At 40.5% G+C, this 17,042-nt stretch overlaps 1 protein-coding gene across 10 annotated transcripts in view; it reads right to left on the bottom strand.

The window, feature by feature from the left end:
• Positions 1–16,788, bottom strand: part of foxp2 (forkhead box P2) — a 91,794-nt gene extending 75,006 nt beyond the window's left edge. For 3 of the 10 annotated variants that reach the window (XM_058417430.1, XM_058417429.1, XM_058417442.1), the window contains exons 1-3: positions 16,346–16,787; positions 7,725–7,790; positions 7,322–7,386 (exon numbers count right to left, since the gene is read on the bottom strand). The gene's annotated coding sequence lies outside the window, so the exon portion shown is untranslated. Of the gene's footprint in view, positions 1–7,321; positions 7,387–7,724; positions 7,791–16,228; positions 16,321–16,345 lie in introns of those variants that run through there. The other 7 variants (XM_058417436.1, XM_058417434.1, XM_058417435.1 and 4 more) reach the window with 4 other exon arrangements.
• Between the last annotated feature and the right edge of the window lie 254 nt (positions 16,789–17,042).

The raw sequence follows: 17,042 nt of genomic DNA, 5'->3' as shown, positions 1-17,042 counted from the left end.
AGATACATACAGGGAGATTTCCTGTTCATTTCAAGGCAAAACCCCTCCTAGCTCTAAATCTATTGATCTGTGAAACACCCTACTCAAGGGAGGCGATTCACTTAATATTATACATCTAATCAGGAGATGAAGAATGATTATACCATTTGGTAATTAAACATCTTACAAACCATTTAACTGACTGCATGTCAAAAACAGGCCACCTGCGGTCAAAGTGATTGTTTATCATTTTAACATGGAGAGACACTGTAGTGGGAGGAGTATAAGAGAAAAAAAAAACAGAAAGAGATGCACTACGTGACAACAGTAAAAAAAAAAAACAAAAAAAAAAAAACATGTTGATCGTTGTTAGTGGCTACAGCACTAATCCTCTCCGCTGTCAAGGCAATGAAACGAAAACAATTTGAGGAGAAAGAAAGCCGTGTTCATGGAAAAAGTGGGTAAATTATATATATATATATATATATATATATATATATATTTAGAAATCTCATTAGTCTGTATATATGCATGGTTTCATAAAGAAAGGATTCAGCCACTGTGAAACAGTGTTATGTCCCTGGATTGCAGAGTGCAGTGTGTGTGAGAGAGAGAGAGAGAGAGAGAGTGTGTGTGGGGTATGAGTCATTAGCAGAGGCACTGTGTATTACGGTCTCTGATCCACAACCAGGTGCATGAAACACGCACTAAAAGCCAATTTGCTGTCAACATTTTCATTTTAATCTCTACTTAAAGCTAATAATTACCCAGTGTTAGTAGCTTCAGTTTGTTGTTCTGCAGACAGGCAACTTCCCAGCTGTGAGAGGTTAATGCCATGTGCACACAGTGTGTGTGTGTGTGTGTGTGTGTGTGTTCTAGTTGCAGTGAACATCATACATATTCAAGCGTTCTGCAAAATAGGTGTTAAGCATGAGACGATCATCAATACATTTTCGTGCGTTTCATGCTTTGCTTCTGTTTTTTAATAATTACCGCGACTAAACTGAAGACGATTTTACCGATTGATCAAGTTGTCACAATATTTCCGCAGAGTGTTATCTCCTGAACACACAACAAGTGTCACTTTCTGTCACTCTCTCTCCACCGACTACACAGGCACGTACAGACGCATGCACACTTAAACACACGCGGGTACAGTCATGACTTTATTTCCTGTATTTCTCACAACACTGTTATTCTTATTCTTGTCGCAGTCAAAGGGAACAGTGAGCCAGTCAAGTGCTTAAGGAATGATAGCTAGTAAACATTGTCATGGGGAAGTGGGCTGGATTAAAGCCTGGTAAAGGCATTGAGCGGGGCAGAAAGCGGATAGAAATCCAAACAATGGCAAAATGGAGGCCAGTATCACTCGGTCCAATGTCTGCCATGATGAATATGTGCGAGATTATAGGCACCGTTCCGTCATTTACATAATGTAAAAACTCTCTTTCTTCCCCCACCTCCTCAACTATTCACTAAATAAATGAGAAAACTATCAAAGCACTGAAATGTTTGACAAAAGGAGGAGAGAGTGAATTCAGAATGACCTAGCGCTCTCCACAAAGCAGGAACATTCAGGGCCAGCAGACTGAGGAGGAGCTGGTAGAATATTTATTATTGAGGACAATAGTAATGTATTACTGTGTCACCTATACCAGTATTCAGTCCAAAGGAAATCACGTCCAAATTTGAATACGGTCTTTGCCTCCAGCAGAGAAAAACTCTACAAGAGGGAAAAAAAGGTTTAACGCTCAAAATTGAATGTAAATCTTTGGAAAAGAAGTGGATTGAAAGGATTCAAAATGAACAGAGCGTTTATTTAAAATAGACAGGTTCAATTTCCAAAATCTAAAATCTCTGCATTGATTCAGCGGGCATGCAGTTAAGGTGATGGCTCTACACTTTTAAGTCTGGTGTAAAAGGACGGAACATGGAACATTTCTGTGTCTATGTTCCTGTACATCAAAGCAATTATAAAGAGTGTTATCAGCGATCAGATCTTATGTGTAAATAACCATCCATTACTAGGTCACAAAAATGCAGGAGGTCACAAAGTCAATATGAGAATGCAAAATTTTCACACGCAGGTAAAAAGTATTAAAAAAATGACCTTGCAGCAAATTTGACATGTCATGTCATTCAAATGGCCAGAATTACATCAGCAGAAAGGTATGACTGTGCTCGGAGGCAGCGCAATATACTTCAACTAAAATTTATGATTGGCATTCCTTGAAAATGGTTTTAAATCAAACCGTTTGCTTTCTCCCAGACTTCTCAAAAAACATGGGACTTTTGAAATTCCTGAACCATAAAAATAGCTGCGTCCCTCCCTAACTTTAACACCTCTAGAAAACACCTCACGCCAGTTTGCTTCATTCTTCAGTTCTCTATGAGCCAATCTCAGATGTGTGTGCGCGCGTGTGTGTGTATGTTTTAGATCATTCCCGTCTCTTTCATTGAACTCACATAAGGCAACCTATTTTATTTACTTTATCTTCAATAAAATGGTTCAGTGAACATTAGCAACTTTGAGACATGGGTTTCAATCAGTCCTGTGGCAGCGGCGTCAGTCTGCATTAAAGCCTGTGCGTGTGTGTGTGTGTGTGTGTGTGTGTGTGTGGGAGAGAACTCTGTGCCACAGACAGGAGGATGGAAGGAGTGGGGGAGCTGTGAATGAAAGGGAGAGAGTGGATTAAGCAATGGAGATGGCTTTGGAAAAGGAGTCAAGTGAGAAAGGCTAGAGACTGAGACAGGGGGGAGAGAGAGAGAGAGAGAGACAGAGAGAGAAACAGACAGAGAAAGAGAGAGCGCTAGAGAGGTAAAGTTTTCTTCCCCTCGACAGCGTGGAACAGCTCATGTACAACAAAACACAGGTGAGTGGCCTGACACTGAGTGACGGCGCAGAGACCCAACAACTCTGGAGCTTTACATGACATGAAGTGTGAGTTCTAAAAATTGAAGTTTCTCTGACGAAGACAGTAAGATGGAGCCTAAAAGCAGGAGGAAGTGTGTTGTAAGGGATGGGTTTTCACAGGTGAGCTGGGCCAGAGGACACCCTGTCTTTCTGTGCTGCTGAAATGGCATGTTTATGCAGACTGGATTCCTCTCACATGACTCCCCTCTGGCTGCTCCAGTCAACATCACTCCACGAGCCTCAGAGTCAGCGAGTGTGACCACACAATTGGCCCGGAGGCACCACTTTCATGTAGGGAGGGGGGGTTCTGAACTCTCTTTCTCTCTCTCACACACACACGCACACACACACACACAGAGTAATCAGAAACCCTGTTCCATCTGCTTCTTGAGTTTGGACAAAAGCGCATGTATGTCCACATGTCATCTTTCTATATGGACTGACCTGAATCAGGCAGAGAACGTCTCACAGAGACACACTTTCACACCACTCCATCAAGCCAGGTAGGCATGACATGGTTTCATTGGGTAAGCTTGTGGTCTGTGGTCGAGAAGCCAAATTCCGAGCTCTAGTACTAGTGTTTATGCTGTATCGTGTTTCAAAGCCGAGATCAAATGATCACAGAGAACAAAGCGGTTGGCTTTTTGCTTTCTAGCTTCTGAATGGTTGTGACTACAAGCATTCAAACAGAAACAACATTTCAAAACAGTGCTATCAAAGCGATGTGAAATAAAGTCTACTTTCAAACTAAAAAAAAAAAATATTCAAGCAAATATTTGCTATTAATATTTTATAAATATTTACACAAAACAAACCAAATTACTTCGGGGGGAAAAAAAGGAACATGTTGAGATCCTGAAATGTGAGGACAGAACAAATGAGAGATTGGATTAATTTAATCTAATTTACATTTATATGAATCTTCTTTGTGACCAATTATTCATACGATCTCTCACAAGTCCACAGGAGGCCAAAATCCTTTAAAGCACATGAAAATATGTTTCCTCCAAACCAGCTAATAACATTTATTTTATGAAATGGTTATGTTATTATATTTATTATATAATGCTCGCAAAATAATTCCGATTTATTTGGGTTTTGATACGACTGTGTTCTTGACATAGCTGCTCAGAATATATAATCTGCTAATTGCTAAGTTGATTAATGAATAAAAGGCTTGAAATTAACTTTGAAGCTCATCAGCCACTGCAGCAAGTTGCTTTCCAAATTTAGTAACCAATCAGTATCATTACTAACCAAAACACCGCCAGTCCAAAAGCAATGTATGTATTACAACTGAACCACATCATTTATTCTGGGCCACTTCTATAAGCACACTGTGGGTTTATGAGTCTGTGCTGTTGTTAATCCCATTAAACTGGATAGTGAATCATCACAAATAGGTAAATCCATGAAACAAACACTATTTATTATATCACCGTGTCTTTATACACGAGTCACAGGATACCTGTTTGCCAATTTTATTTAAGGAATCTGTATTCCACCACTTTTCCATTTGCATTCCTTTGGGTTTTTTTGACTGATGTTTTATCATAACGCAGGCTACATAATGGTACAAACTTTTATAAAATTTATAGAAAGGACAATGCACATATATGTACTGTACAGTGTATATGAGCAATGAGACTAAGTCTATAGAGACTATAATACATGGTCTTGTTTTAAATTTTTGCAAACCAAAGTGTCTTGGAAACTAATGGACTTACCAAAATTGGCAATGGCTTATTTTACCAGCATTGTGTTGGTTGCAATGTGCAAATTTGAAGCCCAGAACTAGAAAAACAGCACTTAAAAAAACCAAGCCTATATCAAATTCAGAGTGATCAGTTTCTTTACAGTAATGAACATGGGAGACTTTAGCTAGATGCTTTGGGCATGATCATGTTTAAGCAATACAACTTCCTAATTTCACCCACCTGTAGTAACTGGGTAAAAGCTGGGTCACACCGTTCTGATGTCATGCCTGAATAGCATCCTGTTTCACAATCATCCCCAGTACTTGAGAAAAACCCATGGTTCGTAATATGTAAAGCCAGAGCGTAAGAATAACACAGAAAATGTGTTCATTTGACTGAAAAACAAACATGCGGTGCGGATGTGGATGAGTCACTGGCAAGAGTTTTTCTGTGTGTTGCGAGGGTAGGAGTATGATGGAGGAGGGGGTGTGGAGAGAGAAGTGAAGAGAGGGAGCTGGATTAGAAGTCGTAGTGAAGGACACTGAATCTCGGCTCATTCAGCCTGGCGATTAGCATAGCTTCTCACTGGATCAATAACCTCATTGAGTCAGTCTGTCTCCTGCATCAGGAGTGATGGCAGCACAGTGCAGACTCTCCTTTGTAACTCTATTCACATGGCAACTGTTCATTCGCCACAAAATCTCCCCTTTTACTACATCCCTCTGTTTCTGTTTGCTCATTTTATTATATACTACTAACTGTGACGAAAATAAACCAAAAAGTTAGTTCTTCAGTTTACTAGTAGAATGTGTTTTACTAAATGTCTTTTATAGCAAAAAAAATCAACTTAAAGTGGGAAATCTGTCTGAGATGCTTTTTTTTTTTTTCTTCAAAAGGCTTGAATTTATTCGCAGAAAACTGCTCATGATACAATTTACTCAAAGCATGACTTTATCAGGTCTTAACTTATTCTAATTTAACAGGAATATAGAAACTTGTTCAAGCCAAAAAAAAAAAAAATCCTACATCGAGACAAATCAATGAAGTGCAGAAAGTTTTAAGAAAAGAGAAACACCAGATCCATGAAGCAATGAGGAAAGACGTGAACCTTTGATGACAAGGACTTTTTTTGTCATGGAGAAAGCTTAAGTTTAAAATATTCTGGGTGGCTGTGAAAGGGGGATTGACCACTGACCTGATCCCTAGAGCACTTCGGGTTCTGGGGTTAATAGGGGATAAAGATTAGCTTCATTCCCATCCCATCCACCTACCCTCCAATCCCAAATCAGCTACACAATGACACCTGCCAATAGGGACAGAGCCCGGCTCCTTTGATATCCCTCATCTTCTCTGCTCCAAGTGGCCAGAGCAAAGCTCCGTGGAGGTTACACTCCTCCACGCTGGGGAAAGGAAAGAGCTCTCAAAGAGTCATTTGGGAAGGAGATGACAGGCACTCTACCAGAACATGAAATCAGTTTTCAAAGGCAAGCGTGAGCAAAGCTGTCCATTGGAACAGCCGTCTTCAAACTTGAGCGAGATACGTTTAATTGAGGCAGATTTCACAAAGTGTGTGCTTACCCAGTGTAAAGTCGGGGGGCAATTATACTTTTGTTCCTGCCCTGATGAGAATAGCTCTGCTCCGGCAGAGTTTATCTTTAAAGATTTAAGTGGGATACTCAACAAATTAAAAACCAATATTCAAATCTCTTGAAGTCGTGAATCAAAAGTTGGGTTCCTCTAAGACGTGTGAGGTGATGACTCACGGGATATGATTTCCAGCCAAGCCATCCAACCTGACAGCAAAACTTTAACCACATCTGCAGCTTGCAAAATGCAGTGCTGTGGAGTAAGACAGCCACACCAATAGGTTCTTTTTCTGCTACAAAGACCACAAGATTACGACAAGACTGCTTTAATCAAGCTGGCCAACAACTGGCCACTATGATCTGTTAGAACTTTGGAAGAGGAAATTAAATCATGGCGCCAATATACAATTCTTATCATGGATGAAGAGGTACACCTTAATATTCCAACTTAATGTTTACTTAATGTTCCAACACGTGGCACGTTTAAAGAATGACTATGCCACGGCAACCTTCTGTTATACACTATTGCTTATAAAACCACAAATTACACGAGGGAACAACATGTCTGTTTTTGTAAATGAAGCAAATTACACAAGAAGTAAAATTATTACAAAATTATGTATATTTCATAACTCATGTTTTCCTGTACCGTGTCCAATGACTGACCTCCCACACAGAATTACATCTTTTTCAGCACGGTTCTCTCTTATCCCCTTCTCTGTGTGCCGTGTATGTGTATACTGCTGCAGGAAGGTATATGGCTAATGACAACCCGCCACTGCTGTCCATTAATGAGCAAGTGCAGAAATTCCTCACACTCCTTCTGCACTGACTTGGTGACAAATTGCTGCTGTTACTGTGGTTTGTGAGAGAGGACCGGAGGACGTGCTACGCCTGCTCACGGACACAATGTACAATTCAATGAGCTCATTATGTCATTAACATTAAACACTTGCAGAGCAAGTGGTGTTTTGAGAGTTTTTAAAAATTTAGACAAGACAGATGGAATGCATGCAGAAGTTGTTTTATTATACTGCATCTCATCAGAGATACTCTCTGTCTTGAACTAGATAACAGAATGGAATATTTAAGACTACACGACAGGCCATGCAAAGGTATCACAAATAAAGAGTATGTTTACTCACCACTTCTGCCTTGGCTTTAGAGTGCTCAGCTTGTGCAATGAGCAACTGCCATACCAGATCCTGTCCTGAAATGGACAAACACGAGAGGAAATTCACATACAAACATGTTAACGGTTTACCTGCGCCAATGAACAGTTTCCACATTGTTGTTCATTCCTCTTTTTAGTACACACCCTTCCGGTTTCTTTGTGCCACTGTTGATTTTTACTTTTTGGGAACTACTAGATTTAATTTCGACAGTTGAAAGAATTAAAATAAAGACAGACATGAAAGTAAGATACCAGATGTGATACCATGTGATTTGATGACATTTAGTATGGCTCAGTCTGGTGTGCACCATTTCCTCTTTTGTAAAAGCATAAGCTCCCTGACAGAAGTGCAAGAGAATGTTTTGCAAACTTACCCTGAGGGGAGAAAATGTTCAAACGATGTCCGTCTTTGGAAGGGCAGGTCCAGGTACACAAAGGATCTGTTAAAGAAAAAAGTGAGAAATATAAATATTGGGAGGGAGACGTGTTCATTAAAACTTTCAAAAGATTTAAAAAAATAAATGCCGAAGAACTTTCAGGGTTCAAATGCAAAAGTGCATAATTACATAAGTGCACTGATGTGTAAACATTTGAAGAGAAATCTGCTTTATATGTAAAGGAATATGTCTTTATTTCCTATAACGCGCAGGGAGTGTTTCTAAAGTAAAAAACATATTTTAGTATTTATATACATATTTTAGTTTAGTTGACTCTAACAATTCAAATAATGTGTCAAGTTATATCAAATCTTTATTTCATGCCTTTTGTTCACATGAATTGCACAGAACACAAATACGGTTGTTTTCTTAACCAAGTAGCCCAGATACCCATGTGATTTTTTTTTTCTCTTAGAATTCCAATGACCCTGTAGGCAACTAGCAACTGCTTCATCCTGTGGAATGTGCTCTCGGAACTGTACAAAGAGGCAGGAGAGCATTGCTGCAAACAAAAACTGCCAAGTGCCATTACAGTGACTGGCTGAGTTCAGAGACCTCTGCTGAGAAACACTTCTCCTAAGTATGATGAAAAGAGCCATGAGGACAAGGCTAAGAATTGATATGCTCCTGCTATACTGGTGATTTACTTAAATAAACAGTTGAATTCAGTGTAACTTGAACACACGTGTCAAATAATTATCTTTGCGAAACATTTTTTGTTGTTAATGTTCCATTTATTTGAAACAGTCCCTGACTTTAATACCACAACACCTCTGAACTGTGACACTTTACAATTTAAATCACTATTCTAATCAATACAATGCTATTAGTATGTGTGACCTGAGCATCAAGGGTTTACACAATGTCTCTAAATACTATTAAATTATATATACACACTCCATCAGCCATTCATAGGCTCTAATAATGCCAATGTCTGATATTTACTTGAAGCGCTGCACTAAGGCAAGATAAACTATTTCAAATGGAGCACAGGAATACCTCCACAGCCCCATAGCGTGCTCTGAATATGAAAAGAAGACATTATGCTAACAAGTCAGATTACTGTACACAATAATTTTTATCTTTAAAGTAAATACCATTCCTGTGTTGGGGGGAAAGTCATTGCAATATTTTTGACAGAGGCCAAATGCCCCTTATCTGTGTTAGTCAAGCAATTCAAGGCCTCCGAACAAAGATGGGTCTTCAAACTCCTTCTATTCATCACTGGACGTGTAATTACCCCCGGTTCGCAGTCTAGACGTTACCGCTTTCAGAGTATTTAAGACCCCTTTTGCAACACGCATGCCGCTTGCGCCCGGCCCTGCGTTAAATCTGCACCAGATAAATTAGCAAAGAATGCAATAAAAAAGAGCACAATGAAAAGAACTTTATCCTTCCCGCTGCTAAATGAGATTTCTTTGAAATGCAGATCAGTGGCGCTAGATTAGTGAATTTTAGCTGCTGTCAACATCATAACAAAATACAAATGCGATTGTTCGCCTGGTTCTTATCTCCTTGCTTCCATCTGCTGCCTCGTTATTTACTCTCCTTGATTTACTATGCAGATCTAAATAAGACGCATCAAAAAGAGGGCTTACAGCACAATAGCTTCTTAAGCTTCTACATCAAGGTATTTGAGAGCACCGTCACATGAAAAGCCGGCCCATCAAAGGCCCATCCCTAATGAACTTCCATATCAGAGAGGGGTGTGTGGTGCTCCAAAGGAGCAAAGAGAGGGAGAGACGCTAAATCAGAGGAGGCAAATGGAGGCTGGAGACTTCCATGGCCCAGGGAGATTAACACCCTGCAGAGACCCTCACTGAAGCCCCAGACAGGCCTGGCCAAGCCAAACATCAGCATGGCCTCCTGTCTAGCACACCTCTCTATTGCACATTATCCATGAAATAAAACCCCTTGTGTGGGACAGCATGTGCTCCAGAGTATACTGAATCAGGCCTGAAGGCAGGAGTGCAGCATGTAAGTAATAAAACGCAGACCAGCACCCAGGACAGACATGGACAGCTTGACACTGCTCCACAATGAGTAATCACAGGGAAAACGCATTATTTCCCTGCTTGTACATTACGCGGGACACAAGAGTTCAGGAGAAGCTCGATTCTCATGACAGTGCCTCAATGATGACAGTAATCTTCAAAGCTCAGCCGTAATATTTGGAGAATAACCTCTAATTTCACGCCATATTTGTTGCATCCTGCGTACACAGACAGGATTACAAGTCAAATCCCACAACTCACACAGTCGGAGGAAGAGGGTGGGGGGAAACTACACGAGTGTTTGAAGATATCTCTGATGCTGTGAGCTCTGGTTTGAGGTAAGAGAATCAGTTTAGTTGGGGCAATTAGGCCCGGAGGCAGAGCAGATGCAGCACTGGCACATGTGCCTTGGAGCAGGGCCATGGAAGCCCACCAGACGATAAGAGGGCAATAGTGAGAGTGGAAGCAAGAGGCACAGGGTATGAAGTGCACAATGTGTGGCAGCCACTCATGTACCAGCTTCTGGGCATGTTGTCTGGGCAAGTTCCAGCTCCCTAATTCCCTAGTCCTTAAATAAAAAAAGACCAGAAAAACTACAGTGCCTTCTCCTATGGTTTGTTCATCAGAAATTGCAGAAAAGGACTTTTCACACCTGAATGAAAAAATGGCATTAAAATTAAGCTGCACAGGGTTAGTCAAGTCACTGTTACACAAACCGCTGTTATCCTTTCTGTGTCTCGTTGCCTTCCCCTCTCCGCCTCTCCTTGTTCCTCTCTCTCTACACGATGCCAAGTGGGCTCGGTGCCAGTCACATTTGCAACCACGAGGGACTGTTGCCTTTTTTCTTGTTTAATGAAATGACAAAACAACAGATTTACATATGCAGAAACAGGTGTTGTAACAGGTTTGACTCCTCTTGACCTAAACCGTGTCGAGGGGGGGAAAAAAACAAAACAAAACAAAAAAAAAGTTTATTAGCAACAGCTGCCTAGAGGATATTTAGGCTCTGATGAGCATTCAAGTCTTCACCATCTGCCCTGCTGGTTGCCAGGAGTGACAATCTAAATTAAAACCCACCCATCAAATATTGTAAAAATAAACCATTGTATTGCTGGGGCCATATGCTGTGAGTGGACCTATCAAAGACAAAAGCCTCTCAGGTACATGCTCAGAGTGTAATTAACCTTCCACTGAGTGTGTGCGCCTCTGCATACGGCACACAAGCTGACTGAAGTCATCCCTGTGCAGAAAACAACGACTTCTGTGTTTTACACACACACACACACACACAAACACACAGACACAAAGACACACACACCTGCATGGCCCTGTGTGCATACTCTGGAGTGTATGTCAAGAAGGGGATGTCATTTCTAGAGGTTTTGAGAATTAACACCGACTCTGAAGCAGTTGCTGCAGGCGGCATCTTGAGGAGTGTACTTTTCAGCAGTAATGTCAATGGACTAGGGAACAATTACAAAATTCTCAGTAGTAACAAACACTTTGATACACACTCTTTCAATATGTTACAGCCTACACCATTCATTCGTTCTAATAAAACCACAGACAGGTGAAGTGAATAACAATGATTATCTTGTCATTGGGAGCTTTCAAGGGGTGGGATATATTAGGCAGCAAGTGAACAGTCAGTTCTCAAAATTGATGTGTTGGATGCAACAAAAATCGGCGAGTGTAAAGATCTGAGGGAGAGTGCCAAAGGCTAAATTGTGATGGCTAGACGACTGGGTCAAATCATCTCCAAAACAGCAGGTCTTCCAGCAGTTCCCCCAGTATGCAGTGGTTAGTACTTACCAAAAGCGACAGGGTTATGGCCGCCCAAGACTTATGACGATGTGCATAGGGAGCAAAGGCTAGGTCTGATCCTATAGAATAGATACTGTACCACAAATTGCTTAAAAAAAGTTCATGTTGGCTATGAAAGATGTCAAAAGGTGGGGTTGCATAGCCTCACACCTGTCAGTTTCCATGTACCTTGTCCACTGCCAAAAAGGCCTACAATGGGCATCAAAACTGGTCAATGGAGCAATCAAAGAAGCTGGCCTGGTTTGATGAATCTTATTCTTGCACATCGTGTAGATATCAGGGCATGTGCACCTCTCTTACCTGACAGAGAGATGGCACCAGTATATACTATGGGAAGGAGGCAGACTGGCAATGTGGTGCTCCAAACGTTCTGCTGGGAAACCTAATAGCAGTGAGGTATTCCCTAATAGCAGTGACCTCTTTAGCAGGATAATGCTCTCAGTTCAGGAATGGACTGAGGAACATGAGTTCAAGGGGTTCACTTGTCCACCAAATTCCCCTGATCACAATCTGCCCGGGCATCTGTTAGAAGTGCTGGACAAACAAGTCCAGTCCATGGAGGTTCCACCTCCAAATTTACAAAACATAAAAGATCTGCTACTGACGTCTTTGTCCCAGATACCACAGCACACCTTCAGAGGTCTTGTAGAGTCCATGCTTTGATGGATCAGAGCAGTTTTGGGGGTGCTAGAGGGACCTACACAATATTAAGAAGGTGGATTTCATGTTACAGTTGATCATTGTATAGCGTTTTATTTGTAGCTAGTAAAACAGGAACGTTTTAATAATTAAAACAGTGTTTTCCTTGAATCACTAATATAATTCATAAATGCAAAAAAAAAAAAAAAACATGCAGAAAAAAAATTAGGTCAAGGAGTCAGAGAGGAAACATTTGTTCCTGCCCTTCTAAAAGACAAAGCCAGCATGGACATGCTTGTTTTCTGTCCTGTTTTTATTTAGAGAGATGCAGGAGGAGCAAACCTGAGACAGTCATGACCCTGCCGCAGTGTTGCAACTTGTTCTCGGGCAATGCCAGCAGAAGGCAGCGCCATATGCCCCCAGCCCCGAGCACGATGCTCTTTCTGCAGTCTAATACGCCTGTCACGAGTTGTTACCATCACAAACACTGCACTTTTAACATTTTCAAATAAACAGATTCCCCCCTCCTCCCAGGTCCAAACACATTCCATATAGAAAAAGGCTGTCACTTGGCTTCACTGTTATGTTCTAAATTATACAACATGTCTTTAAATTGGAAACAACACCATGGTGTTTTGTCACTGAATAGCCTAAATGTAGAATAATTAGCACATTTTCAAGACGACCAAACCAGGTTTTTATGACATTATGCATCTAACCGCAGCACCAAACCACACAATGTCAATCAGCAGAACAAAAAAGGTCATTTATTCCTCAGGCACTCTCTCTCTCTCTCTCCTCTCTCTGTTCTCCCAAACCCGCTTGCTGTTTACTATACACTCGGGCCATGGATGAGTGTGGACTGAACACTGTTGACCTTGCCGTTTGACAGAAATGACACAGCACCACTGAATCTTTTGTTCTGGGAGATTCCTGAAACCAAGACCTTCTCTTTTACACCATCATGTTGTCCCCTTTGAGATGTCTACACAAACAAACATAAGCAGTACAAGTCCTGGTTTATTTCCTTCTAACCTACAGCCGATTTTATGCAAATTAGACACAAAGAATAAAGATCACGATGTGCAGACAGGAAAAAGCGTCCTTTAGTTATCACCGTGGTATATGTGTCTTTCACATAGATAGGTTACAACAGTGTACCTTAAATTATTTAAGTTTGATAATTAGACCTTAATTACACTGATTTTAGAGTAAGGCTGTAAAGGTAATAGATCGTAAAGGTAAAGATTGAGTGCTCTACTTAAGTACGAAGGAAGGATTCAGTTTAGTTTATGTGCCTCATTACCGAAAAGGAAAAGAAAACACAATTTTATTTAAGGGTAAGGGCACTGCTTCAAGAATTAATTTGTAAAGGGTGTTTCTCGACTATCTAATCACTACGTCCAAACAGCAGTTAGAGTGTGGAAAGATTTGGGTCATCTGTCCAAACCGCAGTTACTAAGGAGCACGGAGATGGAATTGCTCCTCTACTCTGCCTTTATTCAAACAACACATTGGACATTGAGAGCCTAGACTGCAATCCACATTTAATCCATATCCGCTGACCCCACCCAAGGAAGCTTTTTTTCCTGGCCAGAAGTCAGGGTACTTTTCTGATCAGGCTTAATAGGACGGTGACCCAGAGTGTGACTAAAAAAGAATCAGCTCTCAGCCTCTTAGTGAAGCACACAAAACGCCATTACGATGATGTGGATAATTATGGCGCACGAGGGCCTCTTAACATGCACCACAGTCTTTTATCTAAAGAAGTCAATCTCTCGTGGGCTGACAGGTAGCAGCACATGATCCTGGTAAACAAATACTTTCACACAGCACAGAAGTGCCATTAAAGGCCAGAACTGTCAACACAAATTCCATTTTTACTGAAGGAGGAAAGGAGAAAGGAAAGGGGAAAAAACTTGATCACCTCTGGTTGCCTTAACTTGCATGGAGGTTGTCATGGAAACATTTCTGTGAAGTTAATGTAGACAGAAACAGGAGGCTTTCAAGCGTAATTTTTTGACGCTGTTTAGGAGATAGCAAGCAGTGCAAAGTTTTTCCAAAACAGTGCAACACCTCGAGGTCGAGCAAGGAGGGAAATGTTAGACTTCCACTGACAAACAAAGAGCGGTGTCTCTCAGTGCATGGTGATGGATGAAACGAGAAACAGCTCAGTCAAACAATCTAGTGAATTTTTAAAAAAAGATTGCTTTGCTGACTTTTTCAAGCTGAACAAATAAATCACGGCCGTGTGTTTTGTTATCCAAGTTCCAAACAGCGCAGTTATGGATCCGTACATTAACCTAGCGCCAGTCACATCAGGCCTTAATTTTGACAAATGATTATAACTTAACACAATGCATGCGCATTAATGCACAGAGCACAGGCATTTTCCTATCAGCTTAACACATGAGTCGGCCGTGATGGATGGTGTAATCTGGGGATGTATGCAAAATGCCAGGGCTGACTGCGAGTTTGGACGCCGGTCACGGGTCAGCCCCCATCAAGCCGTCACTCCGGCACAGGCAGGGCACTGGGACAGAGCTAATTAAAATCACCTGGCGAAAGCTGCGTGAGGCTAACGAAGGGCTGGACTTCAGATCACACAGCGGGCTCGAAGGCTGTGAGGTGCGCTCTGCCAAATTTTACTACCGCTATTATAGGCGCTTTGAAGCTGCCATGTGTTGAGTGATGAAATAACGTGAGACACACCTGCACCTCACCTGCACAGCTGCCAGAGTAAAAGCTCTCAGCCCTGAAAACACTGAAGTAAATGCCTGAAAACAAATCACAGGTCACCACTAGAGATGTGCTACTGCACACCTTGTTAACAAATTTTTTTTTTCTTTTAAAAAGGAAGAAAGAAATCTCTCACCCTATTGACTGAGGTGCAGATATTCTTTACACACTAAGATATCACCATAAAATGAGTGTGTAGTGTAAATGAGAGGAGTGCTGTCCCTTGTATTACCTGCATCATTAACACCAGGCTTTAACTTACTATCACTACACATAGTGTCGACATTTTACCAGGACCATGGCACGGGAAAGAGCAAAAACGGTAAGACATGAATAATAATAATAATAATAATAATAATAATAATAATAATAACTTAATATGCATTAACATTACATTTTATATTAAGGGCATAGAAAATAGAAATACATTTTTTTCTCTGATTTTTTTTTAAAGACAATACAATAAGAATTTATTCAGAAATTAAATAAGCCAAAATATTGTGCCAAAATTATAAAAAAAAAGTGATCATTGTTAAAACGTGATATAATCATCAAACAAAATAAATAGTTTATTATAATGTAGTTGACCATGACATTATTTTATGAATAATAATAATAATAATAATAATAACAACAACAATAATAATAGGAGAAAATTCTTGAAATCGGCAAATCAATACTTGTGTATTATAAAATTATGTATAAACAATATTAATTATTATGACTATTAGTTTTAGTGTAAAAGCGTTTAGTTTATCTAGTTGTCATAAACTAGTTACAAAACACAAAACACAAAACACATTTGATTTTTTTTGTTTGTTGTGTTTTTTAAGCAAATAAGTAACCTAAAACATTCTCATCGGCAATGATCACAAGTCTATCAGTGAATTTAATAACTTATTTACTTTCCTAATTCTTTTATTTTACCTTTGTGTTTGTTTGTTTGCAACTTCGTGCGTGCCTTTTTTTTTTAATGTAATATATAACTAAGGTTATAAAGTGGTTTAGAAAAAATGACTGTAAGTTGTTTACTGGTAAAAATAAAAAATAAAAATAAATGAAGGTAGTTATAAAGCGGACAGCTGAGAGCAGAACATGAGGACTTCCCTGCCCTGAGTCTTGACCCATGCCGGACTGGGAGCTCCTTAACAACACTGTCTACCCACCATCGAGCAGCGTGTGTGTCCAAAACAACAAATAAACATCTTCGACAACAAATAAACACCTTGAACAACAAATACACACCGCGTTTCTGGAGCACTTCCACAGACTCGGCGCGGATCGCAGTGTTTTCTCCCTAAAGTGTTACAAAGTGAAGTGAAACTCGGAGCGATAAACAGCCAGGAAAGCGAGAAAACTTACCAAACACACGCGTTTCCTCCGATGGGAGAGAAGAAGAGCTGTGCGGAAGTCACCAAAAAAATCGGCAAATGCAGTCTAAGAGTTAGATCGTAAAGCAGGTTATTTTTTTTTAAAAAAATAATAATAATAATTAAACAAAACAACAAGGCGCAGAGTAAATAAAAGCTGTGGGTATTCCTCCGCTCGGAGATGCACGCGCTGCGTCGCGCTCCTACTCTCCGCTCAGTGTGCTGCTGTTATTACTAACGCTAACAGCCCCCAAACAGCACTACACTCACTGCCGTTATAATGCTCTCACACACACGATGCGATGCGATGCGATGCGATGCGAAGCTGCGCCTTGTTTTTTTTGCGTTACGATTCAACACACCAGGCTTGTATATTCCGCCAGGTCTATTTGGGGGACTAGCTTATTAGAATGCGGCCCCCGGGGGAGGCACGCGCGCGCGCGGAGTTACATATTGTTATTTTTTGCAGTCGTACGACCCTCACGTGACGTCACGTCCACCTGCTGTGGACGTAAACAAAACAAGAAGGGAAAAGTCATTAGAAAGTTTATGCGTTTGTGTGTAAAAAAAAAAAACCCATAAAAAATAAAATAAAACAATTGTTCACTTCACCTGAAATGTGAAATCATTCTAGAGGAAATATGACCTGCACAAAAAGTTGCGCCTACAGTCTATCTACTAAAAAAAAT

The sequence above is a fragment of the Hemibagrus wyckioides genome, linkage group LG19 (assembly GCF_019097595.1).
Source record: "Hemibagrus wyckioides isolate EC202008001 linkage group LG19, SWU_Hwy_1.0, whole genome shotgun sequence".
Classification (NCBI taxonomy): Eukaryota; Metazoa; Chordata; class Actinopteri; order Siluriformes; family Bagridae; genus Hemibagrus; species Hemibagrus wyckioides.
This window is presented reverse-complemented; position numbering and strand designations above follow the sequence as displayed.